This window comes from Monodelphis domestica, chromosome 5, assembly GCF_027887165.1.
Source record: "Monodelphis domestica isolate mMonDom1 chromosome 5, mMonDom1.pri, whole genome shotgun sequence".
Lineage (NCBI taxonomy): Eukaryota > Metazoa > Chordata > Mammalia > Didelphimorphia > Didelphidae > Monodelphis > Monodelphis domestica.
The window spans coordinates 122897460-122919102 of NC_077231.1; the positions used below are offsets into that span (position 1 = coordinate 122897460).

Here is a 21643-nt window from a genome sequence, read left to right on the forward strand (position 1 = left end):
GTTGCAGCATACATTTCTCCATTGTCTTTTTGATCACTGATGAATTTGATTCTTTGGAGATTGTGGTATACCATGGTTTGCAATTATACAGCATCACTAGGAGATACTGGTACTCAAAACACAACAGGGGCCCACCCCTGGGCAGCACAATCAATAAGAGTGCCAAGCTTGGAATTTGGAGGACTTGGGTTCAAATCTAACCTCAGACACTTCCTAGCTCTGTGACGCTGGGCAAGTTATTTAACTGCTATTGCCTAGCCCTTGCCCTTCTGTCTTAGAGCTGTTACTAGAACAGAAAGTAAGGGCTTAGAAATGAAAAAAATATGCACATAAATTAAAAACAACAACTGTGTTTTTATATAAGGAAACATTTTGGGATCATAATTTCCCAAATGCAATATATTGGTTTTATGCATGAGGCTTTTTTGAATCTATACTTGACCAAGTAGAACATTCAAGGTTATCTTTCTGCCTCTATAACTACATTTGAGAAATTTCACAATGGATATAAAACTAGAAAATGATAGTCCTTGCCTTTCAAGAACTTATAGTCTAGAGAGAAATCCTTTGTCGAGTCAAGATGGCGGCCTAGAAGGAGCAGAAGTTCAGACCTCTGAATACCCTTCCTAACTGATCACCAACTGAAAGCTCTTAGGGGACTGAAAATCAAACTTAACAACAAAAAAGAGCCAAGGAACCCTCCTGCTGAACTTAATTCAAAAGGAGCGGCCCCCAAAAAGCTGGAATACGAAAACACTTGGGTTTAAGGGGAAGACAGAAGGAAGGTCCCAGGACCCATCCCCCCTCCCACCCAGAGCGCTCAGACTCCAGCAGCAGCAGCAACTTCTGGGCAGGCAAAGGTGCTGGTCTGGAGGGTGTACCTTGTGGGTAGGGCTGCGCCAAGTTCAGAGCATCCAACACAGATGGCGGGGAAGGAGCTAGAGAGGGAGCATAGGCCTGGCAACCTGGCCAGAGCTGTGGAGAACCTCCATATGTGCTCCAGCCTTTGAGGAGGTTTTGGTCTCAGAGCATACCCAACCCAACTAAGCTGAACTTAATCCCATCAAAAGTCTTCAGAACTCTGGGAAGCCCAGGCTCCACAGCCATCCTCATTGACTGCTGGACTTTAATCCAATCAAAAGCCTCCAGAGGACAGGGAAGCTCAAACCCCCAACAACCCTCCCCCAGAGACTATACCGAGAGATCTTCTGTTAAAGCTCCAAGAGGGGAGAATGACCGAAGCCCCCAAACCCCCTCAAAAAAAATGAGAGGAGAAAGAGCACAGACAAATAAGGGTAGTAAAGAAGGGGTGAATATGAGCAAACAGCAGAAAAAGAAGAAAGAAACCTCAGTAGACAGCTTCTACTGAGCAAACTGAACAGAGTGGGAGAGATCAGCAAATGATAAATCAGAAATCCCAGCGAATTAGATACAGGCTGTGGAAGAACTCAAAACACAATTAAGAGAGGTGGAAGACATTTAGGAAAAGAACTTAAAAATTAAGATAAGTCATCTGGAAACAGAGGCACTTGAACTAAAATGAGAAAACAGTGTCTTGAAAGCCAAAATCAACCAGCTGGAAAATGAGGCAAATGAGATGAAAAATGAGGCAAAGGAGATGAAAGATGAGGTAAAGAGGATGAAAGACAATCTTCAAAGAAAATCAGACTAGAAGGAAAAGGATGACCAAAAAGTCAGGGATGAAATCCAGTCTTTAAGAACAAGAATACAACAACTGGAATTAAGTGACCTCACAAGACAGCAGGACACTATAAAACAAAACGAAAAGATGAAAAAATTTAGGAAAATGTGAAGCATTTCATTCACAAAACAGACAATTTAGAAAATCGTTCGAGAAGAGACAATTTAAGAATCATTGGTCTACCAGAAGACCAGGACAAAAGAAAAAGCCTGGACATAACACTACAGGAAATTATTCAGGAAAACGGCCTCGATATCCTAGAACAAGAGGGGAAAGTGGAGATGTAAAAAAAATGCACAGATTACCTTCTGTATTTAATCTCCAACTGACAACACCCAGGAATATTATTGCCAAATTCAAAAACTATCAGACCAAAGAAAAGATATTACAAGCTGCTAAGAAGAAGTCATTCAGATACCATGGAACCACAATGAGGATAACAGAGAATCTGGCTGAATCCACACTGAAGGATCGAAAGGCATGGAATATGATATTCTGTAAAGCAAGAGAACTAGGTCTACAACCAAGAATCAACTACCCAGTAGAACTGACTATATTCTTACAGGGCAAAGTATGATCATTCAACACAATAGAAGAATTCCAAGCATTTGTAAAGAAAAGACCACCCTTGAACAGAAAATTTGATATCCAAGCACAGAATTCAAGAGAATCATCAAAAGGTGATTAAAAAAGAGGGGAAAAAGAAAAACAAAACAAACAAAAAAAACTTTTTTTGAAGAGACCCAGTAAGTTAAAATGATATGGATACTTATAAGAAAAGAGGTAATTGGTAACTCTTAAAAATTGTTGTTACCACAAGGGCAGGTAGAAGAATTACACTTAGAGGGAACAGTGAAAAACTGTATAGGATGAAAGGACAAGACATAAGGTACATAGATATATGCATGCATAAATACATATATGTGTATATATATATATATATATATATATAACTAGAACTAAAAAAAAGGTTAATACTAAAAGAAATGGGAAAAGAAACAAATGGGGGTGAATTTATATGTCACAAAGAAGCTCATGGTGGGAGGGGGGAGAAAATCAATACACTGGAAGGGTAATGAGGTTGGAGATAGGAAATTCTCAACTCTTACATTCTTTGAAACTGACCCAAAGAGGGAAGAACAATCCAATCCAGACTGCTGGTGAGGGAAGCAGTACAAAGGAGGGAGAAGTTGGGGGGCAATTTTAAAAAGACTACAGGGAAAATAAGGGGGGAATAAGAAGGGAGAAGGATAGAAAGGGAAGTAAAATAAGGATGGGAAGTAGGGGGACTGATTATAAACAAACATTGGTGTAGAAGTAAATAGTGAAAGAAGAAATGGCAAGACCAGGAGTAGAAATCAAAATGCTGGGAAATACACAGCTGGTAATCATAAGTCTGAATGTGAATGGAATAAACTCACCCATAAAATGCAAGTGAATAGCAGAGTGGATTAGAATCCAAAACCCTACCATATGCTGTTTACAAGAAACACACATGAGTAAGATAGATACGCATAGGGTGAAAGTAAGAAGATGGATCCAAATCTACTGGGCATCAACTGATAGAAAGAAGGCAGGAATCACAATCATGATATCTGACAAAGCCAAAGTAAAAATAAATCTAGTTAAAATAGATAGGGAAGGTAATTACACCCTGATAAAAGGCAGTATAGACAGTGAGGAAATATCTGTACTCAACATGTATGCACCAAATGGCATAGCATACAAATTTCTAAAGGAGAAACTAGTGGAGCTCAAGGATGAAATAGACAGAAAAACTATACTAGTGGGAGACCTGACCTTTCCTCTATCTGAACTAGATAAATCAAACCACAAAATAAATAAGAAAGAGGTAAGAGAAGTAAATGAAATTTAAGAAAAATAATAAATGTGTGGAGAAAAATATATAGGGACAAAAAGGAATACACCTTTTCAGCAGCACATGGTATATTCACAAAAATTGACCATGTATTAGGACATAAAAACATTGCAAATAGTGTAAAAGAGCAGAAATAATAAATGCAACCTTCTCAGATCATAATACAATGAAAATAATAATTAGTAAGGGTACATGGAGAGGCAAATCAAAAATTAACTAGAAATTAAACAATACAATTCTCCAAAGTTGATTAGTTAAAGAACAAATCATAGAAATAATTAATAATTTCATTGAAGAAAATAACAATGATGAGACATCCTTTCAAAACCTATGGGATCTAGCCAAAACAGTACTCAGGGGGAAACTTATATCCTTGAGTTCATATATTAACAAATTATAGAGGGAAGAGGTCAAGGAATTGGGCATGTTAATTAAAAAACTAGATAAACTCAGAATGGGTGAATGACCTGAATATGAAGAAGGAAACTATAAGCAAATTAGGTGAACACAGAATAGTACACTTGTCAGATCTTTGGGAAAGGAAAGACTTTAAAAACAAGCAAGAGCTAGAAAAAAAATCACAAAATGTAAAATCAATAATTCTGATTACATCAAATTAAAAAGTTTTTGCACAAACAAAACTAATGCATCCAAAATTAGAAGAGAAGCAACAAATTGGGAAATAATCTTTATTACAAAAATGTCTGACAAAGGTCTAATTACTCAAATTTATAAAGAGCTAAACCAGTTGTACAAAAATATCAAGCCATTCTCCAATTGAAAAATGGGCAAGGGACAGGAAAAGGCAATTTTCAGTTAAAGAAATCAAAACTATTAATAAGCACATGAAAAAGTGCTCTAAATCTCTAATAATCAGAGAAATGCAAATCAAAACAACTCTGAGGTATCACCTCACACCTAGTAGATAGGCTAACATGACACCAAAGAAAAGTAATGCATGTTGGAGGGGATGTGGCAAAGTTGGGACATTAATGCATTGCTGGTGGAGTTGTGAATTGATCCAACCATTCTGGAGGTCAATTTGGAACTATCCCCAAAGGGCAGTAAAAGTCTGTTTGCCCTTTGATCTAGCCATAGCACTGCTGCGTTTGTACCCCAAAGATATAATAAGGAAAAAGATATGCACAAAAATATTCATAGCTGCGCTCTTTGTGGTAGCAAAAAAATTGAAAAATGAGGGGATGCCCTTCAATTGGGGAATGGCTAAACAAATTGTGGTATATGTTGGTGATGGAATACTATTGTGCTCAAAGGAATAATAAAGTGGAGGAATTCCATGGAGACTGGAACAACCTCCAGGAATTGATGCAGAGCAAGAGGAGCAGAACCAGGAGAACATTGTACACAGAGACTGATACACTGTGGTACAATTGAATGTAATAAACTTTTCCATTAGTGGCAATGCAATGACCCTGAACAACTTGGAGGAACCTATGAGAAAAACCACTATCCACATCCAGAGGAAACACTGTGGGAGTAAAAATACCAAAGAAAAACAATTGCTTGAATACATGGGTCGAAGGGATATGGTTGGGGATGTAGGCCCTAAATGAGCATCTTAGTGTTAACAACAACATGGAAATGGGTTCTGATGAAGGACACATGTAATACCCAATGAAATTTCATGTTGGCTGTGGGACGAGTGGGTGGAGGGGAGGGATGGAAATAATGTGATTATTGTAACCAAGGAATAACGTTCTAAATTGACTAAATAAACTTATTCAAATGGAAAAAAAAAAGAAATCCTTTGTCTTCAGAAAGCAGAACTGAAGTTTAAACTTTCTGGAAGCAGACACTCAATTAGCTAGAAGAGAATAGGAGTGAATTGCTATGTTCCTAGTGGCAATAAACGTAAACTTTTTTCAAGATGTTTTTCATAAAAAAAAAAGAACTTACAGTCTACTAAGAGCAAAGGAACTATAAAAAATATACATAGATAAAGATGGAAAATCTTTAGGCAGGGCTTTCATGATCATTTACTTTATAATGGAACTTATTTTTTAAGGACAGATTGGACTAAATGATTGCCAAAGTTCTTTCTAAACTAAAATTTTGTGAATTTTGAAGTCATAGAATTATTCAGACAAAGGAGAAATTCAGATGAAATATGCAAGATGTATTTGTGAGAGTAAACATTGGAGAATCAAGAAAGGCTTCTCAGAGAAGACACCCTTTTTAGCAAGTCAAGAAGGATTTTAACAAGGCGGTATGATGAAGGAATTCATTTTAGGTATGGTGAGTGACCTGGGAAAGGGAACTGCTAGGATGGATTAGCCTGAAGAGATTTCTAGGTAAGGTTACACATTAAATTGTGGGGAGGAGGGGAGAAGGAAAAGAAGAGCAGAGTTTTCATTCACAAAATGGGCATTGCCATTTAGGAAAATTTGTTAACTTTCTTGTGAATGATCATGATCTGTTAACCTAGAATTTTTACCATCATCAGCACCATCATTATCCATTCATCCATTCCCCAGCAAATAGATAGAGACTAGGTTCAAAATAAGATACAGAGTTCAGATTGAACCTGACTTTCCCTTGAGAATAAGAATAAAGTCACTTTTTTTTCTTAACACCAGGCACACATCTATATTCTCAATACTGTATTAAATTGAATCTAATTAAATAGAATTGAAGTGGTACTAAATTTTGTAGGTCAGACTGTCAGTTAAGATTATTGATTTATTTTATTCGACTTACTGGGAAAATCTTTGTAGGAGGTCAGATTGGTGGAAAATTAGGATATTGGAAGGTTTTCAATACTTGTTCACTCTGTGATATATAATAATAAAGAATAAGCATTAATATTATTATTTTGTTAGGAATTAAATGCTAAATTCTGAAACTGCAAAGTGAAAAAATGAATGTCTTTGAAAACTACAAAATTTACTTATAGCATCCATCATGCTCAATTAATGCTTTAAAATGTTTTCCATAGAATTTCTTTATAACATTGTTTTTTCAAACAAAGCATTAATGATTAAAATTAATTTATTCTTTAATGAAAAAACTAGAAAGAAGTAGTATCAAGAAACATAATAACTAAAAGAAATTCTTTAAAAGTTGAAGAAAAAGATGATGATGATAAAAGAAAATTAAGACTTTGAGTAACCGAGGAAGATGAAGTCTAGACTCTGTTTGTCTCTTTGTCTTTGTCTCTGTCTCTCTCTCTCTGTCTGTCTCTCTCTCTCTTTCTGTCTCTGTCTCTCTCTGTCTCTGTCTGTCTGTCTGTCTGTCTGTCTGTCTGTCTCTCTCATTCTCTCCCTATCTCCCCTTTGAGTGACTAGGTTCTGTTTCAGATTCCACTAGAAGAGCTATCCCATTCCTTGAATCATTATTGGAGCTGGAGGCATGGGCAAGAGGGTAATAGTGGGGAAAAAAAAGGGATAAAGTTTAATCAACCAGTTTTTTGGTTTGTTTTAAATGATCATTTTGTACCTAACTTTCGGTTTTTTGTTTTGTTTTGTTTTCAAATTTTCCCCTACTGAAGTCCAGGCTTTAGCTAAATGCTCATTTAACCACCAGATGGTGCTGCTGGTCCCATACTCACCCCTGGGGCATTAGAACTAATTAAATACCAAATTTCCAATAGTTATCTGAATCAGCAAATTACTATTCCTTAATTCCGCTTTTCGCTACAGGGCATCACTTGGCAAGGTGTATTTACATTTGTGATTCTACCCAACTGAAATGAGCTCTTGACCCCTACCCACTAGTTGGCTATTCCCCTCACCTTTTGAATGTACTATATTTCAGGGAGCAGTATATAGAGCTATAGAGGGAGAGAGTGATAGTGATAGAGACTTGTTTTAATGGAGTTGGTTTTCCTCAAAAGCAGGTATTTTTTTGATATTTTTATTGACATTTTTTCTTATGATAAAGCGAAGAGGTAAAGAAATAGCACTTAATAATTAAAGAGCAGAATTCACAACATATGGCATAAGTATTGACCAAGTGACTACAATCTTTCTACTCTCCAAGACTCTGGAAGATCATTATCCTTCTACCTCTTCTCCCTTCCCAAAGCCTTATTTATGCTAGAGAAGGGAAGGAAGGGTGGGACAACATGGCAGAGAAAAGGGAGTTTGGTGCTAGTGAACATGTGCATGGAATGCAAAGTATAATGGTAACACTAATTCTTTCCCAGGATGCCTGCTTATTTTATTAACCATGATTTATGAGAGTTAGCTGGTTACCAGAAAAGGTCATAGGTCAGAGATCTTCTCTAGCAGCCAAACAAACCACTAACCTTCCTGAATTCAACTTAGCATCAGATTCTACTTTCTAGCTCCCAGGCTATCTATGAAATAAGACATTAAGTACAGAATTCTTACATTTCTCCTGATGAACAGCCCTATGCGAAGTTTGAGCTGAGCATCCTAAGGGAACTGTGGTTAAACTTCTTTGCATACTTCATGGAGGACTCAGCTATGTCTTAGAACTCCTGGTCCTGATTCAGATGGAGTACAAGTTCACAGAGGACATATACCTATAATAGTGAAATGCTGTTGTAATGCTATTATATAGAGATGAATGGAGTTATCACTTTCTTATGTGTCTCCTGCAGATTTGAATGAGTAGAACTAGTTGCCCTTTGGACATATCTTCTTCCTAAGCTAATTCCTTGGTCCCTCCTTCCTCAAAAAGGTGTGGTTTTCCTCTCAAAATCTTTGGAAATAATGGGAAAGAAAACAGATAGGACTTTTCCAATACCAGTCTAGTTCAGCCTGCTGCTGATTTATTCTCTCATCCCCTACAAAGATCCAATTATATTTTCTTTTTCTATACTGGCTAGTAAGTTGCTGGTGAAAAAAAAAAGTTCAGTTTTAATTCTCTATTGAATATTCCTAGATTTCTTCCTTCTTCTGCATTAGCAATACAATATATAATCACATTTGTCATCATTGCCAATTTAAGAGACAAAGTAAGTAGATATGTACAGGAAAGGAAGGCTCTCCACCTTGGATTCTCTAGTCATGTAGAAGTTTCGCAATGAAATTTCATGCCCAGTCCACTCTCAGAGAACTGGTCTTGGAGTCTATCACTGCTGATGTCATGGCACTATTTTTGGATAGCTATTTTTTTGCCATGCTCCTCTGCTTTTATTTCTTATAATTTCTCAAGTTGAGAGAGATTGGCTTTCTGTCAAAGTCCAGACAGTTAATTATATGGTCAAGGCAAACTCCCCAGCAGGCATCAAGGAATGGTGAATACTGGAGGAACTCTGCCTGAAACTACCAGGCATCTATAAGTGTCTTGATCTCCTTAGCAAAATCAAGACTGTAATATACAAAATAAGTAAATAAAAGGAATTAGGACTGGTCACTAAGAATTGAGTGAATCATGACAGATCTCTCGAGGAGATGGCACTTTAGCTGATCCTTTTTTTTTTTTAGATTTCTTAAATTAATTTATTTAGTCAATTTAGAACATTTTCCCTTGGTTACAATAATCACATTATTTCCCTCACTCTCATCCCCTTACCCCTTCCCACAGCCAACATGCAATTTCTTGGGTATTCCTTTTGTCCATGATCAGGACCTATTTCCATGTTGTTGATGTTTACATTAGGATGTTCATTTAGAGTCTACCTCCCTAGTCATATCCCCTCCACCCATGTATTCAAGCAGTTGTTTTTCTTTGGTATTTTTACTCCCTCAGTGTTTCCTCTGGATGTGGATAGTGGTTTTTCTTGTAGGGTCCTCCAAGTTGTTCAGGGTCATTGCATTGACCCTAATGGAGAAGTCCATTACCTTTGATTGTACCACAGTGTATCAGTCTCTGTGTACAATGCTCTCCGGGTTCTGCTCCTCTCACTCTGCGTCAATTCCTGGAGGTTGTTCCAGTTCCCATGGAATTCCTCCACTTTATTTATTTATTTATTCATTTATTTGTTTATTTGTTTATTTATATTTTATTTATTTATTATTTATTATTTTAAGAATTATTTTATTCGGTCATTTCCAAACATTATTCATTGGAAACAAAAATCATTTTCTTTTCCTCCCCCCGCCCCACCTCTCCCATAGCCAGAGCATGATTCCACTGGGTATCACATGTGTTCTTGACTCAGACCCATTTCCATGTTGTTGGTATTTGCTCTAGAGTGTTCATTTAGTCTCTCTTCAGTCATATCCCCTCAACCCCTGTAGTCAAGCAGTTGCTTTTCTTCGGTGTTTTTACTCTCACAGTTTATCCTCTGCTTGTGGATAGTGTTTTTTAGATCCCTGCAGATTGTTCAGGGACATTGCATTGTCCCTAATGGAGAAGTCCATTACCTTTGATTGTACCACAGTGTATCAGTCTCTGTGTACAATGCTCTCCGGGTTCTGCTCCTCTCACTCTGCGTCAATTCCTGGAGGTTGTTCCAGTTCCCATGGAATTCCTCCACTTTATTTATTTATTTATTTATTTATTTATTTATTTATTTATTTATTTATTTATTTATTTATTTATTTATTTATTTATTTATTTATTTATTTATTTATTTATTTATTTATTTATTCGTTTATTTATTTGTTTATTTGTTTATTTATTTATTTATATTTTATTTATTTATTATTTATTTTTTTTAAGAATTATTTTATTCGGTCATTTCCAAACATTATTCATTGGAAACAAAAATCATTTTCTTCCCCCCCCCCGCCCCACCTCTCCCATAGCCAGCGCATGATTCCACTGGATATCACATGTGTTCTTGACTCAAACCCATTTCCATGTTGTTGGTATTTGCTCTAGAGTGTTCATTTAGTCTCTCCTCAGTCATATCCCCTCAACCCCTGTAGTCAAGCAGTTGCTTTTCTTCGGTGTTTTTACTCTCACAGTTTATCCTCTGCTTGTGGATAGTGTTTTTTAGATCCCTGCAGATTGTTCAGGGACATTGCATTGTCCCTAATGGAGAAGTCCATCACCTTTGATTGTACCACAGTGTATCAGTCTCTGTGTACAATGTTTTCCTGGTTCTGCTCCTTTCGCTCTGCATCACTTCCTGGAGGGTGTTCCAGACTGCATGGAATTCCTCCACTTTATTATTCCTTTTAGCACAATAGTATTCCATCACCAACATATACCACAATTTATTCAGCCATTCCCCAATTGAAGGGCATCCCCTCATTTTCCAATTTTTGGCCACCACAAAGAGTGCAGCTATGAATATTCTTGTACAAGTTTTTTTTCCTTATTATCTCTTTGGGGGTACAAACCCAGAGTGCTATGGCTGAATCAAAGGGCAGACAGTCTTATAGCGCCCTTTGGGGATAATTCCAAATTGCCCTCTAGAATGGTTAGATCAATTCACAACTCTACCAGCAATGCATTAATGTCCCAACTGTGCCACATCCCCTCCAATATTCATTATTTTCTGTTGCTATCATATTAACCAATCTGCTAGCTGTGAGGTGATAACTCAGAATTGTTTTGATTTGCATTTCTCTGATTATAAGCGATTTAGAACATTTTTTCATGTGCTTATTAATAGTTTTGATTTCTTTAACTGAAAATCGCCTATTCCTGTCCCTTGCCCATTTAACAATTGGAGGATTGCTTGATTTTTTGTACAATTGGTTTAATTCTTTATAAATTTGGGTATATAGACCTTTGTCAGAGGCTTTTTTTATGAAGATTGTTTCCCAATTGGTTGATTCCCTTCTAATTTTGTATGCATTCATTTTGTTTATTCAAAACCTTTTTAATTTGATGTAATCAAAATTATTGATTTTACATTTTGTTATTTTTTTTTCTAGCTCTTGCTTGGTTTTAAAGTCTTTCAAGTCTTTCCTTTCCCAAAAATCTGACATGTATACTATTCTGTGTTCACCTAATTTGCTTATAGTTTCCTTCTTCATATTCAGGTCATTCACCCATTCTGAGTTTATCTTGGTGTAGAGTGTGAGATGTTGATCCAAACCTAATCTCTCCCATACTGTCTTCCAATTTTCCCAGCAGTTTTTATCAAATAGTAGATTTTGGTCTGAAAAGCTGGGATCTTTGTGCTTATCATAGACTGTCTTGCTGAGGTCATTTACCCCAAGTCTATTCCACTGATCCTCGTTTCTGTCTCTTAGCCAGTACCAAATTGTTTTGATGACCACTGCTTTATAGTATAGTTTGAGATCTGGGACTGCAAGTCCTCCTTCCTTTGCATTTTTTCCCCATGATTTCCCTGGATATACTTGATCTTTTGTTCCTCCAAATGAACTTTATTATGGGTTTTTCTAATTCAGTAAATTTTTTTTTCATAGTTCAATGGGTATGACACTAAATAGGTAAATTAATTTGGGTAAAATTGTCATTTTTATTATGTTAGCTCATCCTACCCATGAGCAATCAATGCTTTTCTGATTGTTTAGATCTACTTTTAGTTGTGTGGTGAGTGTTTTGTAGTTGTGTTCATATAGTTCCTGTGTTTGTCTTGGCAGATATATTCCTAAGTATTTTATATTGCCTAGGATGATTTTAAATGAAATTTCTTTTTCTAATTCTTGCTGCTAAGATGTGTTGGAGATATATAGGAATGCTGATGACTTATCTGGATTTATTTTGTATCCTGCAACTTTGCTAAAATTGTTGATTGTTTCAATTAGCTTTTTGGTTGATTCTCTAGGACTCTTTAAGTAGACCATCATATCATCAGCAAAGAGTGATAGCTTGTCTCCTCATTGCCTATTTTAATACCTTCAATTTCTTTTTCCTCTCTAATCCCTACAGCTAGTGTTTCTAGTACAATGTTAAATAATAGAGGTGATATGGGCATCCTTGCTTCACTCCTGATCTTATTGGGAAGGCTTCTAGTTTATCCCGATTGCAGATGATGTTTCCTGATGGTTTTAGATGTATACTACTTATTATTTTTAGGAATGGCCCTTTTATTCCTATACTTTCTAGTGTTTTAAATAGGAATTGTTGTTGTATATTGTCAAAGGCTTTTTCTGCATTCATTGAGATAATCATGTGATTTTTGTTGGTTTGCTTGTCAATATGGTCAATTATGTGCATGCTTTTCCTAATATTGAACCATCCTTGCATTCCTGGTATGAATCCTACATGGTCATCGTGAATAACCCTCGTGATGACTTGCCTGGAGTCTTGTTGCTAGTATCCTACTTAAGATTTTTGCATCTACATTCATTACGGTGATTGGTCTATAGTTTTCTTTCTCTGTTTTTGACCTTCCTGGTTTGGGGATCAGTACCATATTTGTGTCGTGAAATGAATTTGGTAGAACTCCATTGCCTATTCTGTCTAATATTTTATAAAATATTGGGATTAGTTGTTCTTTGAATGTTTGATAGAATTCATTTGTGAATCCATCTGGACCTGGGGATTTTTTCTTAGGGATTTTTTTTGATGGCTTGTTCAGTTTCTTTTCCTAATATGGGGTTGTTTAGGTAATCTATTTCTTCCTCTGGTAGTCTAGGCAATTTATATTTTGTAAGTATTCATCCATTTCACCTAGATTGCCATATTTGTTGCCATATAATTGGGCATAGTAGTTTTTAATGATTGCCTTGATTTCCTCTTCATTAGAGGTGAGATCTCCCTTTTCATCTTGGATATTGTCAATTTGGTTTTCTTCTTTCCTTTTTTAAAATTAGATTGACCAGTACTTTGTCTATTTTATTTGTTTTTTCAAAGTACCAGCTTCTAATCTTATTTAATAAATCAATAGTTCTTTGACTTTCAATTTTATTAATTTCTCCTTTGATTTTTAGGATCTCTAATTTAGTCTTCATCTGAGGATTTTTAATTTGTTCACTTTCTAGTTTTTTAATTAGCATGCCCAATTCCTTGATCTCTTCTCTCTCTAGTTTGTTAATATATGAACTCAAGGATATAAGTTTCCCCCTGAGTACTGCTTTGGCTACATCCCATAGGTTTTGAAAGGATGTCACATCATTGTCATTTTCTTCAATGAAATTATTAATTGTTTCTGTGATTTGTTCTTTAATCAACTTTGGAGAATTGTATTGTTTAATTTCTAGTTAATTTTTGATTTGCCTCTCCATGTACCCTTACTAATTATTATTTTCATTGTATTATGATCTAAGAAGGTTGCATTTATTATTTCTGCTCTTTTACACTATTTGCAATGTTTTTATGTCCTAATACATGGTCAATTTTTGTGAATATACCATGTGCTACTGAAAAGAAGTTATATTCCTTTTTGTCCCTATATATTTTTCTCCACACATTTGTTATTTTTCTTAAATTTCATTCACTTCTCTTACCTCTTTCTTATTGATTTTTTGGTTTGATTTATCTTTCTTTTCATCAGTTGATGCCCAATAGATATGGCTCCACCCTCTTACTTTCAGTCTATGCGTATCTTCCTTCCTCATGTGTGTGTTTCTTGTAGAGAGTATATGGTAGGGTTTTGGATTCTAATCCACCCTGCTATTCACTTGCATTTTATGGGTGAGTTCATTCCATTCACATTCAGACTTATGATTACCAGCTGTGTATTTCCCAGCATTTTGATTTCTGCTCCTAGCCCTGCCGTTTCTTCTTTCATTATTTCCTTCCAAACCAACATTTTGTTTTTTTAATCAGTTCCCCTAATTCCCACCCTTATTTTATTTCCCTTTCTACCCCCTCCATTCTTATTCCTCCCTTATTTTCTTTATTGTCCTTTTAAACTATCCCCACCCTCTCCCTCCTTTGTCCTGCCTCCCTTCCCACCAGTCTGTTTGTTACCCTTCTACTTCCATATAGGGCACAAATCAATTCTCTGCCCTAATGGATTAGATTGTTCTTCCCTCTTTGGGTCAATTTCAATGCACATAAGAGTTGAATATTTCCTATTTCCAACCACTTTACCCTTCCAGTGTATTGATGTTCTCCCCTTTCCCACCATATGCTTCTTTGTGACATACAAATTTACCCCCATTTGTTTCTTTTCCCATTTCTTTTAGTACTGACCTTTTTTTTTTAGCACTAGTTGTATGTATATATTGTAGTGATTAAAATAGTGGAAGATATAAATTGTAGTATATATAAGAGTGGATGAGTAAATTGTGACCCCAGAAATTATGTTTTCACTACAGTGTCTTGTTTTTAAATCAATATATAAGGTGGTCACCAGGGAAATATTCCCAATTATTAAAATATACCCAAGTCAGCTGGGTTTTATAGAGATTTTAATTAATACAAATGAGGAATTAAGAAAGAGAGAGAGAGGAAAAAAAAGAGGGAATAATGAGAAATGGATAAGCCGGCCCTGGCCAGTCCTGGCCAACCCAGGCCTAGGCCCTAAAAGAAAGATCAGTCAGTCCTTAATCACTCACCACAAGATCTGTCCAGGCAAGGATTCTAGTGACACCAGTTCAGTCAGCCATCCTTCTCCAGAGAGGGATTCTTCTGACTGTCTCAAGAGACTGTCTTAAGAGACTGTTTTCAATAGACTCTCTCCCAACAGCCTCCTTAGAGACTGCTTTTCCTTAGGAGACTATCATCTCCTTATAAAGGGAATTTTCTCCTATGTCACCTCCCCTAAATTCTTCCATTTACGAATTACAATAGATGTTTTTCAAAGGACAGGCCATTCTTAGTTCACACCTGAGTAGACTAATCTTTTGAGTAATTCACACCTGAGTAAACTAGAATCTCTGAGTAAGTTTTCACCTCTTTGCTCCTTGTAAGTTCACAAGTTGCCTGACCTTTATAGGTACTTAGCACCCCTTTGTATGAGTTCTAAAAATAGGCATGGCTTAAAGAACTTTTTGTCTTACTATAAGTATGGGTTTAAGTACTTTTCATTGTTCAGCAAAGAGTTTACAACTTTATCTTCCCCTAGGGCAGACTTAAGTAGGGGTGGAGTAGAGGTCTCACATTCCTGATCTAAGTACCTTCACTGCCCAAATGGGGAATGATCCAAATGGGGAATGATCCAAATGGGGAATGGTCTTAATCCAACTTTATGAAGTAGGGTCTGGGAAATTTTTAAGGTTCATAATCCTAACCTTATGAAGTAGGGTTTGAGAATTTTTAAGGTTCACAATATACATATATGTAAATATACATATAAACACACATATATGTATTTATGCATGCATATATCTATATACATATTTATGTCTTGTCATTTCATCCTATACAGTTTGTCACTGTTCCCTCTAAGTGTAATTCTTCTACTTGCCCTTGTGGTAACAACAATTTTTAAGAGTTACCAATTACCTCTTTTCTTATAAGTATCCATATCATTTTAACTTATTGGGTCTCTTCAAAAAAAGTTTTTTTTGTTTGTTTTGTTTTTCTTTTTCCCCTCTTTTTTAATTACCTTTTGGTGATTCTCTTGAATTCTGTGCTTGAATATCAAATTTTCTGTTCATGTCTGGTCTTTTCTTTACAAATGCTTGGAATTCTTCTATTTTGTTAAATGACCATACTTTCCCTATAAGAATATAGTCAGTTTTTATGGGTAGTTGATTCTTGGTTGTAGACCTAGTTTCCTTGCTTTCTAGAATATCATATTCCATGCCTTTTGGTCCTTCAGTATAGATACAGCCAGATTCTCTGTTATCCTCATTGTGGTTCCATGGTATCTGAATGCCTTCTTCTTAGCAGCTTGTAATATCTTTTCTTTGGTCTGATATTTCTTGAATTTGGCTATAGCATTCCTGGGCATTGTCAGTTGGAGATTAAGTACAGGAGGTGATCTGTGGATTCTTTCAATCTCCACTTTTCCCCTTTGTTCTAGAATATCAGGGCAGTTTTCTTGGATAATTTTTTGTAGTATGATGTCCAGGCTATTCCTTTTGTCATGGTCTTCTGGTAGGCCAATGATTCTTAAGCTGTCTCTCCTGGAACGATTTTCTAAATCTTCTGTTTTATGAATGACATGCTTCATATTTTCCTCAATTTTTTCATTCATTAAAGTTTGTTTTATAGTGTCCTGTTATCTTGTGCGGTCACTTGATTCTAGTTGTATTCTGGTTCTTAAAGATTGGATTTGATCCCTAGATTTTTGGTCATCCTTCTCCTTCTGGTCTGATTTTCTTTGGACATGATCTTTCATCCTCTTTACCTCATCTTTCATCTCCATTGCCTCATCTTTCGTCTCCTTTGCCTCATTTTCAAGCAGGTTGATTTTGGCTTTCAGGACACTATTTTCTCATTTTAGTTCAAGTTCCTCTGTTTCCAGATGACTTATCTTAGTTTTTAAGTTCTTTTCCCAATTGTCTTCAGCCTCTCTTAATTGTGTTTTGAATTGTATTTTGAGTTCTTCCAAAGCCTGTGTCCAATTCTCTGGGATTTCTTTTTTTATTTTTTGGTGTTTCCTCTTACTCTGTTTTGTTTGCTCTTTGTTCATTCCTTGCCTGTATAGAAGCTTTCTATTGTAATTTCTTTTTTCTTTTCTGTTGTTTGCTCATATTTTCCCATCCCCCCCCCCCCCCCCGGAGTTGCCTGCACTCTTCATCCTCTCATTATGTGTTGGATATGTGGGTTTTGGCTTTTCTGTTAGTCTTCCCTCTTGGAGTTTTGTTAGCAAGTCTCTCAGTGCAGTCTGTGAGGGAGGGGTATTGGAACTTTTGCTTCCCTGTGCTCTGGAGGATTTGATTGGATTAAAGTTCAGCAGTCTGTGAGGGGGTGTGTTTGATCTTGAGCTTCCCTTACCTCAGAAATCTGTTGATGGGATTAAGTCCTGCTGGGTTGGGTTGTATGTGCCCTGAGGCCAAAACCTCCTGGAAGGGGGGAGCAATATGGAGGGTCTCCACTTCTGCAACCAGGCTGCCCACTCTGCACTCCCTCTTTAGCTCCTTCCCCACCGCCTGTGTTCAATGCTCTGAACCTGGAATAGCCCTGTCTGCAAGGTACTCCCTTCAGACCAGCACCTTTGGCTGCCCAGAGGTTCCAGCTGCTGCTGGAGACTCAGTGCTCTAGGTGTGGGGGGGTAGTGATCCTGAAATCTTTCTTCTCCCTTCCCCTTAAAGCCGAGTGTTCTGGAATTCTCGGTTTTGGGGGGCTTAACTTTTAAATTGAGTCCAGCAGGAGGGTTCCTTGGCGCTTTCTTATTGTTAGGTTTGATTTTCAGTCCCTTGGGAGCATTTAATTTGTAATTGATAAAGAAGGGTTTTCAGAGGTCTGAACTTTTGCTGCCTCTACATCACCATCTTGACTCCACCCTCCATTGACTTTCCTAGCTGATCCTTGAAAGGAGGTAGGAGTTCAAAGAAGCAGAGATGAGGAGGGAGAGGATTATAGGCATAGGGGATAGCATGTACAAAGGCAGAGAAGCAGGAGATGGAATGCCACTTATTGCCAACAGAAAGATTTGCTTGTGTGAAGTGGAAAGTGTGAATGTGGAAGTAACATGTAATTAACACAGAGTGATCATATACAATCATAATGAGAAGGGCTTTAAATGCCAAAAGGAGCTTCTGGAGATGCAAGACCAGAAAAAGACTAAGAAAATGAAAAGGTGTATATATAGATTTTGATATCATCATCATAAAGATGAAAACTAGAAAAAAGAAGATAATGCTATCCTATTGTGGGGAGTGAAACAGTCAGTATGCCTATGTTTTCTTCCTCCAGTGGGAGCAAAGAAGGGAGATTTATTTTTTTTTTAGAATTGAAAATTTTTATTTAATTAATTGATTTAGAATATTTTCCCATGGTACTATGATTCATGTTTTTTTTTTCTTTCCCTCCTGCTTCATTTTACATATGTCTTTGAATAAGACCTATTTCCATATTATTATTAACATTTGAATTAGGGTTATCTCTTAGTCTACATTCCCAGTCATATCCCCATTGACCCATGTGATCCAGCAGTTGTTTTTCTTCTGTGTTTCTGTTCCCACAGTTCTTCCTCTGAAAGTGGATAGCGTTCTTTCTGATAAGTCCCTCAGAATTGTCCTGGATCATTGAATTGCTGCTAGCAGAGAAGTCTATTACATTCAATGTGCCACAGTGTATCAGTCTCTGTGTACATTGTTCTCCTGGTTCTGCTCATTTCACTCTGAATCAGTTCCTGGAGGATGTTCCACTAGAGAAGGTAGATTTTGACTGTAGTTCAGAAATTTGGTATTTGGAACAAAATGAGAAGCAATAAGACAATGATTATGGAATGTAAAGGGCAGTAAAATGTTGAAGAGGTTAACTAGAAGGTTAAGATTCATTTAGCAAGATTTCCAGACTACAATTGGAGTTATGACCTTTGTAAGTAGAAAGAAGTATGTTCTGACAGATGGAAGAAATCTGTTAAGTATATATTAAGCTCCTACTATGAGCTAGTCACTGTGTTAAATACTTTGCAAATATTGTCTTATTTTATCTTCACAACAATCCTGTAAGGTAGATGCTCTATGTTATCTTACATTATGTAAAATATATAATATATGTTACATTATATATTAGTTTACAGTTGCAGAACCTGAAGCAGATAGGTTAAGTAATTTGTTCAGGGTCACACAGATATTGTCTCAGATTGTTCTACCTATCTAACTGGATCTAACTGAAATGATAAAAGAGAAAAGTTTTAGGAGGGGTGAAGAGCAGGAAAAGATGGAAATGACAATAGCTATGTAGACAGAGGAATTTCAAAGTCACAGATTATGGGGACGGAACATTTGTAGGTGATGACAAGATCAAGGATGTGATCACCACGGTACTTGTCTGAGTTGAAGTGAAAAACACCATCGTAGGAGTTCACAAATTTGACAAAATGCTCTTTGCCTCTTAACCCTAGGATTAGAACTTTATCACCAATTCATACACTTCGTTTTCTTTTAATCTTCTGTTTATTATATGCCTTTGTAAAGATTAAAATTTAGGGGAGACTGAGGCAGGTAGAAATTAGTTTCTCTCTGCAAGGAGTATTATAGTTTTTGAGGTTTATTAAAGGTTGAGAATTTAAGAATATACAAGTAAGAAAAAACACATGCATAGGCCAGAGGCCTAGACAAGACCTCACCTACATTATGGAAAGAGCCACATCTGCCCCAAAACGGAAGTCCAAAAGAGAGATCAAAACCCTTTGCAATCAGGTTAAATCCCTTCTCCATCTCGGCCCAGGTGAGATTACAAGGCATTCTGGGGAAGTGGAGCAAAGGCTTGTGGGGATTGAAGTCCTGGATTCCAATCCATTTTTAAACCTTCCAAAGTTTATGTTTATGTTTCCCTCTCAAATCTACCAACTTTTCTGAAACCCTACTCTCTCTTTTCCCAAACTCTTCCTATTTTCCTGTTGAATATATTTCTATACCAAACTATTCTTATGTGTGTGTTAACCCTCCTTTACCTGATTTAGATAAAAGTGAGGTTCATGTGTCTCACTGCTTCTATTTCATCTTCCATGTTTCTGTCTGTTTCACCTGTCACAGTCCAATTATGAGAAATAGAAGGTCCTCTACCTTCTTCCTTTTTTCTTACATAGTGTATTAATTTCCTCACTTCCTTTTCTTTCCTCTCTTAAAGCCAACAAAATAGGATAGACCCACCCAATAGGCCCATTTTTTTCCCTCCTTTGTGATCATTGAAGACAGAATTCTGAAAGGGCATGTCTTTTCTTCCCTTAATAGAATGTAAGCACTTGATCATTAATTAGAACCATCTATCTATGCAAATGTATTTCTATTTATAGAGTTTTTTTTTTCCTCTTGTGCTTACACTTCAAAAAAATCTGCCTAGTTATGGTTTTTTCATCAAGAAAATTTGAGTATTTTACTTTAGATAAGTTCCACCCACCTCAATAGTGTTATACTTTTTTTTTTTCCTTTTGGAGTATGATATCCTAAGATTTCCCTTTCTTAAATTCGAATATTTTTCCTCTTTTTTAAGAAAATTCTTACCTTCTGTCTTAGAATTGATATCAAGTATCAGTTCCAAGGGAGAATAATGGTAAGGGCTAGGCAAGATGTCTTAAAGTGAGATCTGAACCACAATCCACAGAGTTAACTAGCTGCTCCTGGCCTTACATAGTTATTTATTCATTTTTAAATTTTTATTTTAAAATATTTTTCCATGTTTCCATGATTCATTTTCTTTCTCTCCTCTCTTCCCTCCCCCCCTTCCAGAGCTGACAATCAATTCCACTGGGTTGAACAAATGTCACTTGATACCCATTTCCATTTCATACATTTTTACTATAGAGCAACCTTTTATAGCCCAAACCCCAAATCACATACCCATATATGCATGTGATAAGTGATGTCATATGGTTTTCTTTTGCATTTCTACTTCCATAGTTCTTTCTCTCAATGTGGTTAGCATTCTTTCCCATAAGTCCTTCAGGAGTGTCCTGGCTTGTTGCAGAACTATATAGTTTTGAAGAATACTGCTTTGTAGAATTGCTAGGCCCTTATTTCCCATTTCCACAATTTCCCTTGAGATTCTATGTTTTGTTCTTCCAGATGAATTTTAGTTAATTTTTTCTATTTCTATTAAAAATCCTTTGGCAATCTGATTGTCAGTCCACTGAATAAGTAAATTAATTTAGAAAACATTGTCACTTTTAAAAAAATTTGGCATGGCCCAAACATGAGCATTAATATCTGTACAGTTATTGAAGTTTGTAGCTATTTGAATAGAATTTATTTTTTACTATTTTTTGTTGGGATTGTACAGAAATGTTGATGATTTATGTGGTTTTCTTTTTTATTCTGCTAATTTGCTATTGTTACCAATTAATTTCTTCTATCTCTACAGCTCTTTAAGTACAGATTATAGTATCATCTGAAAATTTCAATAAATTTATTACCTCTTTGCTTCTGGTTACTCCTTCACTATATTTTCCACATCTTATTTGTATAGCTAGCATCTCTAGAAGTATGTTAACTACTATTGGAAATAAAAGATATCCTTGACTTTACTGAAAAGGTCCCCACTTCTATTCAGATCTATTTTTATAGAAATGATTGAAAATAATATATTCCATTAAATGTCCATTTTTTTCACTAGTAGGATTATAAATATTTTTTGCATGTTAAGTAATTCTTCATTATAAGTTTTTATATTTTGTCTTTTGCAATAACAATATTCTTGGGGGCAGGCTTTCTCCTTCATCATAGTTGCTGCCAAGACTCATATAATCCTGATTATGGTTC

The 21643-nt window shown here is 36.1% G+C and overlaps 1 protein-coding gene across 1 annotated transcript in view; it reads left to right on the plus strand.

Moving 5' to 3' along the window:
* ANO2 (anoctamin 2) overlaps nt 1-21643 on the plus strand; it is a 532091-nt gene that overhangs the window by 392000 nt on the left and 118448 nt on the right. The window lies entirely within an intron of this gene.